The sequence below is a fragment of the Macaca mulatta genome, chromosome X (genome assembly GCF_049350105.2).
Source record: "Macaca mulatta isolate MMU2019108-1 chromosome X, T2T-MMU8v2.0, whole genome shotgun sequence".
NCBI lineage: Eukaryota > Metazoa > Chordata > Mammalia > Primates > Cercopithecidae > Macaca > Macaca mulatta.
The window spans coordinates 135,121,977-135,128,568 of NC_133426.1; positions in this window are offsets into that span (position 1 = coordinate 135,121,977).

Here is a 6,592-nt window from a genome sequence, read left to right on the forward strand (position 1 = left end):
TGACAGCTCAGGAGTCTTTTACCATAGCTTATTAAAACGTAGAGGAGAAGACATTTTGGTCATGTATTCAGTGTCAGCTGAGCCAGACACAGTGGCATAACAGTTTTTGTGTAATGAGGTCTGTTGCTAAGCAAGCTCTCAATTCCTGTCTCCACCATTTACTAGCTGTGTGGTCTTGAGCAGTTCCTATACATCTCTGAGCCTGTTTCTTCATGTGTAAAATAGGGATAATGATAGAAAATAATGCATGTAAACGGCATATAACTATCATTAAATTGTAAATGGTGCATACATTTTAGGTAGATAGATGATGAGAAAGGGAAGGGAAGGGGGAAAAAGGAAGGAAGGAAGGAAGGAAGGAAGGAAGGAAGGAAGGAAGGAAGGAAGGAAGGAAAGAAGGAAGGCACGCAGGCAGGCAGGCAGGAAGGCCCAGTACGGTGCTTGGAACATAGAATTCATTCAACAAATGCTGGTTTTCCTCCTTTATTCTATCAACAAACCACCCCTAGGCAGAATCTAATAGAAAGGGGGTGTATTAGTCCCTCTACTGGCACCAAGTTACTGTATTAGTCCATTTTCATACTGCTGATAAAGACATACCTGAGACTGGGTGATTTACAAAAGAAGGAGGTTTATTAGATTTTCAGTTCCACATAGCTGAGAAGACCTCACAATCATGGCAGAAGACAAGGAGGAGCAACACACTTCTTACGTGGATGGCAGCAGGCAACAAAAGAGCTTGTGCAGGGAAACTCCCATTTTTAAAACCATCAGATCTCGTGAGACCCATTTACTATTACAAGAACAGCATGAGAAAGACCCACCCACATGATTCACTTATCTTCTACATGGTCCCTCCCACAACACATGGGAATTATGGGAGCTAGAAGATGAGATTTTGGTGGGGATACAGAGGCAAACCATATCAGGGTGACTAGATAAGAACATGGATGGCTCACTACAAACTCATTTATTAGGAATATCACTCAAAGCTCAAATCCTATTAATATGGGATAAACTATACCATTTCATTGAAAGAAGTACAAAACTGCTTGTGAATTCATAGTGTACATTTTTCTTATCTGTCTCCCCTAAAAATATTATATCATTGCATGACAGAAGGGGCTTGGTTTTGTTGACTACTATGTCTCCTTCCCTAGAACAGAGTGTAAAAGCCAAAAAATGCTAGATATGTTGAATGAATGATAAATCCAATTGCAGGCATGTCTTTCTTACACAAAATCTGTCTTCATGAAAACTGTAAAAATATGTTTTAAATGTTCCTTAATTCTTGGGATACTCCTTATGGTGGGGCAATTCTTTTTACTTGTTTATTTAGCAAATACTCATTGGGTGCCTGTGATATGCCAGGCACCGTTCTAGTCATGGGAAGTAATAGTGAAAAAGATATATGTATGACCTGCCCTTGTGAAGCTTGAAATATAGCAGGAAATTGACATGTTAAAAAATCCTTCTGAGCAGTATGAATGCCTATTTGGGATGTTTCAATCATTGTATAATATGTTTAGTTAAGGTAGATTCTAGCTACACTAAAATAATCACAACCAGTGATGGGCTTTTGACATTTGGGTCTGTGTTAACTAGTTCAGTGGGCTGAAGTTATTGAGGCTATAGTTACACCCTCCTATATTTCCCAAAGAGCCTGTCTGAATCTGAACACACACAAACTCTCACTGCACATTTAAATTTCCCTGTTGCACTATTCACTTTCTATGTTTCCTTTAGATTCACAAGAAGATACAGTCCTCTTTTTCAAGGCACACAACTCCATGGGTGCCTGTATTTATTTCCTATTACTACTGCAACTATTTACTACAACTTAGTGGCTTAAGCAATACTAAACTCTTATCTTATTGTTCTGGGGATCAGAAGTCCAACACAGGTCTCACTGGTTTGAAATCAAGGTGTCAGCAAGGCTGTATTCCATTCTAAAGGCTTCAGGGAAAAAATCTGTTTCCTTGTCTTTTCCAGTTCCTAGAAGCTATTTGCATGCCTTGGCTCATGGACTCCTTCCTCCATTTTCAAAGCCAGTGGAGTAGCATCTTCAAATATCTCTCTGACTTTGACACTACTTTTCTCATCACATCTCCTCCTCTCACTCTTTTAAGTCTCCTTGTGAATATACTGGGGTCACCCAGGTAGTCCAGGATAATCTTATCTCATGGTCCTTAATTTAATAACATCTACAAAATCTTTTCTTCCAGGTTTCTTACTCCATTGGAGCTGCTATAACAAAATAGTATAAACTGGATAGCTTATAACCAACAGAAATTGATTTCTCACAGTTTTGGAGGCTGGATAGTTCAAGATGGAGGTACCAATAAACTTGGTGTCAGTTGAGGGCCTGATTTTTTGTCCACAGGTGGTGACTTCTTGCTGTGTCCTCACATGGTGAAAGGGGTGAATGAGCTTCCCTCGGGCCTATACTTTAAGAGCACTAATACCATTAATGGAGGCTCTGGTCTCATGACTTAATCACCTCCCAGAAGCTCCTACCTCTTAATACCATCACCTTGGTAGACAGAATTTCAGCATATGAATTTGGCGGGGACACAAACATTCAGACCATAGCACCAGATAAAGTAACATATTTACAGGTTCCAGAGACTAGGGTGTGGACATCTTTGAGGACGTCATTATTCTGCCATCACAGTACTCATGGCCCCTTTTTATCTAATATGTTTCTGCGATATAACCCTTTCTTCTCTTGCCTCTCATTTCTTCTTGATTTTTGAATATGAATATGAAAATGTTCATGTCTTCACTCATTAAAAATAACCCTTCTTTCTGACATTATATTCCTTGGGTCATATTTCTTATATACTTCAAACCATCAAACATCTTGAAAGAGAAAGCTATACTTGCTGCCTCCACTTCCTCAACCCAAATTGCTTTGTTCTTCTCCGTAGTTCTCATCCTACTTCTTTGTCATTTCTTTCTCAGCTTTTTAATCAGCTTTTTCTATCTGTAAACATGTGTAAAGTCCTAGGCTCAGTCCTAGGTCCTGTATCCTTCTCTCTATGTACTTATTCCTACACAAGCTTTAGTGAATACCTTGACTCATTCACTCATTAAATATTTGTTGAATATCTACTGTGCCATTTATTTTTGTAGATATTGGATGGAGATGGTTTCAAAATCTATACCTTAGCTCTGATATATCATAAATCAGTCCATTTATCTGCATCTTCACTGCCACTGCCATCAATTGGACAATTAAAACAGCCTCCCATCTTATTTTCCAGCCTCTTCCCTTGCCCCAGCCAAATCCCTTCCATACGCAGCACGAAAAGTGACTTTGGTAAAATAAAATGATCATGTCACTTTCTTAAAGTCCTTCAAAGGATCCCCATTATCTTCAGGATAATATTCAGACCCATTATTTTGGCATACAAATCCTTCCACATTCTGGGCCCTAATTTCCTTTTCAGCTTATTTTATTGCCTATGCCTACCCTTGTAGTCTATGCTTTACCCATACCAAATTAATTTCTGTTCGCTAAAAGAGCTCAAGGCGTCTGTATATTGTCTTCCTGTTGCTTGAAACACCTTTCTCTCTGACACACGCTCTCTCTCTCTCTCTCTCTCTCTCTCTCTCATCTCTCTCTCTCTCTCTCTCAACCTGGCTCACTCCTACTCAATCTGAGAGCATCTCTTAGAAGAGAGTTTGTTCAGAAGCCTTTCCTGAATATCCAGTCCTAAATTTGATATTCCTCTTCTATGATTTTCCTATCGAAAGAAAGGATAACATGACATGATACCATAATGTTTATTTTTTCTCTCTCCTTTCCTAGCTTCATACTCCTTGAGGGACAAGTGTGTATTTTAGTCATCAATATAAGCAAAACAGCTAGCACTATGCCTAGAAGTATAAGGTAGATGCTCAGTAATGATTTAGTGAATGAAAAAATAAATTAATAAGTGAGCAAATTAAATTATAACACAGAACAAATACCTCACTAGAGTATCAGAGGAGAGCCTGAGAATATTTCCAGCCATCATTCCATCCCTATTCTTTTTTTTTTAGACAGAGTCTCACTCTGTCGCCCAGGCTGGAGTGCAGTGGTGCAATCTTGGCTCACTGCAAGTTCCACTTCCTGGGTTCATGCCATTCTCCTGCCTCAGCCTGCCAAGTAGCTGGGACTACGGGCACCTACCACCACGCCTGGCTAATTTTTTTTTTTTTTTTGTATTTTTTCATAGAGATGGGGTTTCACTGTGTTAGCTAGGATGATCTCAATGACCTCATGATCCACCCATCTCAGCCTCCCAAAGTGCTGGAATTACAGGCGTGAGCCACTGTGCCCGGCCTCCATCTCTCTTCTTATTCCTTTACCACTATGTCTATCTTTGTCTCCCAGAGTCCATACCAGGATTCAAAAGGGGAGATTGTTTCCTATCATATGAAGTGGGAAATTCCATATAAACCCACCTTGGCCCTTTTCATACCCCAAACCTCCCAGCTTTCATTATTATTTACTTATATAGGTTAAATTATTATATAACAATGAGGCCGGATTTCCAATTCCAACTTCAATTCAATTTTACCAGAATAGAGAACCTGTCCAATCATCTACAGTTTTGGACACTATCATGAGAATTGATGTATCACAGAAGCACAGCAGACAAAATAGAGCTCTAATGGGATGAGACTTCAGCCACTATAATTTTGCCCAGGTCTGTGGAGTGCAAGTGATAAATACTGGAAACTGAGAAGAAGAGAGAGCTTAGAAAAGACACCACCAGTATTAACTAGGAGGAGCTTGAAGACATTAGATTCTTGAGACAGGCCTGGGAAGTGAAATGCTACCCCTAGAGAATGAGTTGGGCACCAAAGCCAAATGTGACTTCAGCCTTAGTTCTTGGGACCAAGACATTTAAGATAATATGGCTTTCAAGAGGACCAAGGGGTAGAGAGCAAAGGTACGGATCAAAATATTCCTTGGATATTTCTAACAATACTACTTAATGGAGGGCCTATAAGAACAAAAGAGAATATCTACAGTTAGATTTAGCCTTCACAATTAATAAATCTTTCCACAGCTCTAGAGATTAAATAATTATTTCATTTCAGCTTTATTAAATAATACAAATTCAGCTCATTGGTAATGAAAATAATCATAAGTCACTGGAGGAAGATGAGAGATCTGACCTTTTAATTAAAGATCAGCAGTCTCTAGCAACAGTATGCTAAAATCATAAAGGCAACATGACCTTTAAATATCTTCCCTAAGGATGATGTAAATGGGGAAAATTGCATGAGTGATTGTATGTGTGTTTACAGACACATACACATGTGTGTATATATACACACATACATATCTAAAATGTACTACCCTACAACAGTTAGATTGAAGAGCATTGATCCCATGAAATGTAGAAAAATCAACATAATTCTCAACAACTTGAAGGTACAAAAGTAAATTGCACATATATTTTGTTTTTAATAGCTTTTACAAAATGGTCATGCATAAAGTTCAGTTATTTATATCATTCTAACCCTGTAACCACTAAGCAAATTTTCAGTATAAAATACCCATCCAAGTGTTCCAATGTTCATTTTGTCTTTTGTTTTTTCCATATAAACCAAGATGAAAATCAAATGGCTATCTTATTTAGAGTTCTTCTGGGAGTATGGAGCAGGGAGCAAAAAGTTAATTAAGCTAGCTGATACCAAAAAAAAAAAAAAAAAAAAGTTGTGGTGGAATGCATTGGAAGAACATAGTATTATGTCACAGATCCTAGGTTAGGAAACATAGACAATTTTCATGAGGATCCAGAATTATGAACTGCAATACTGGTCAGAGCAAAGACAGCCACTTCAATTTTCTGTCTCTTTTGCTTGATCTCTTCTCTCTTAATCTGTCTGTTTCTCTGCTTCTCTCTTTTTTTCTCTGTCTCACTCTCTCCCTCCCTCCCAGCTTTCCACATACCATGTGCACATAGCCAAAACAAAGCCACCACACTCCCAGCCACATATGACCCCCGGTTTGAGCATGCAAAGAGACCAGTTGTAATCTCTGGTCCTGATTTCAATTTCTCAGAAACAAGGACTTTTTAAAATTTATTCTGCCTCTACTATGAACACTGTAGTAGATATCATGTGGGGTGTCAGCCTAGACCATACCCCATTCTCTAAAATCTTCTCTCCCAGAGGTGAAGAGCTACATCTCAATTTATACTATCTCCTGGGCTCAGCTGGTTGAACAAGAAATGGACACTTGAGTCTAGAAACACATTATAACATTTAATGTTATAGTTACCATGCATAAGCATATTGCCTAGAAAAAATAACTAATATCCCCAAAAGTGGTCTTAATCTATTATCTGGAGTTATGCTCATTTAAGTAAAAAGTATTTCACATCAAGAAACAACATATTATAATGTCGTTCACAGACCTTACTATACATTGTAAGACACTTTTCAAAATTTTATATCCAATTGAAGTAAGAGATTATAAACTTGAACTATAAAAGAAAAAATATCTGTAACACATAGATGAAAGCTGTAAGAGTTTTTCAATATTGACTAGAAGGAAAATGTGGCACCTGATCACCTGGTGGCATTGCAC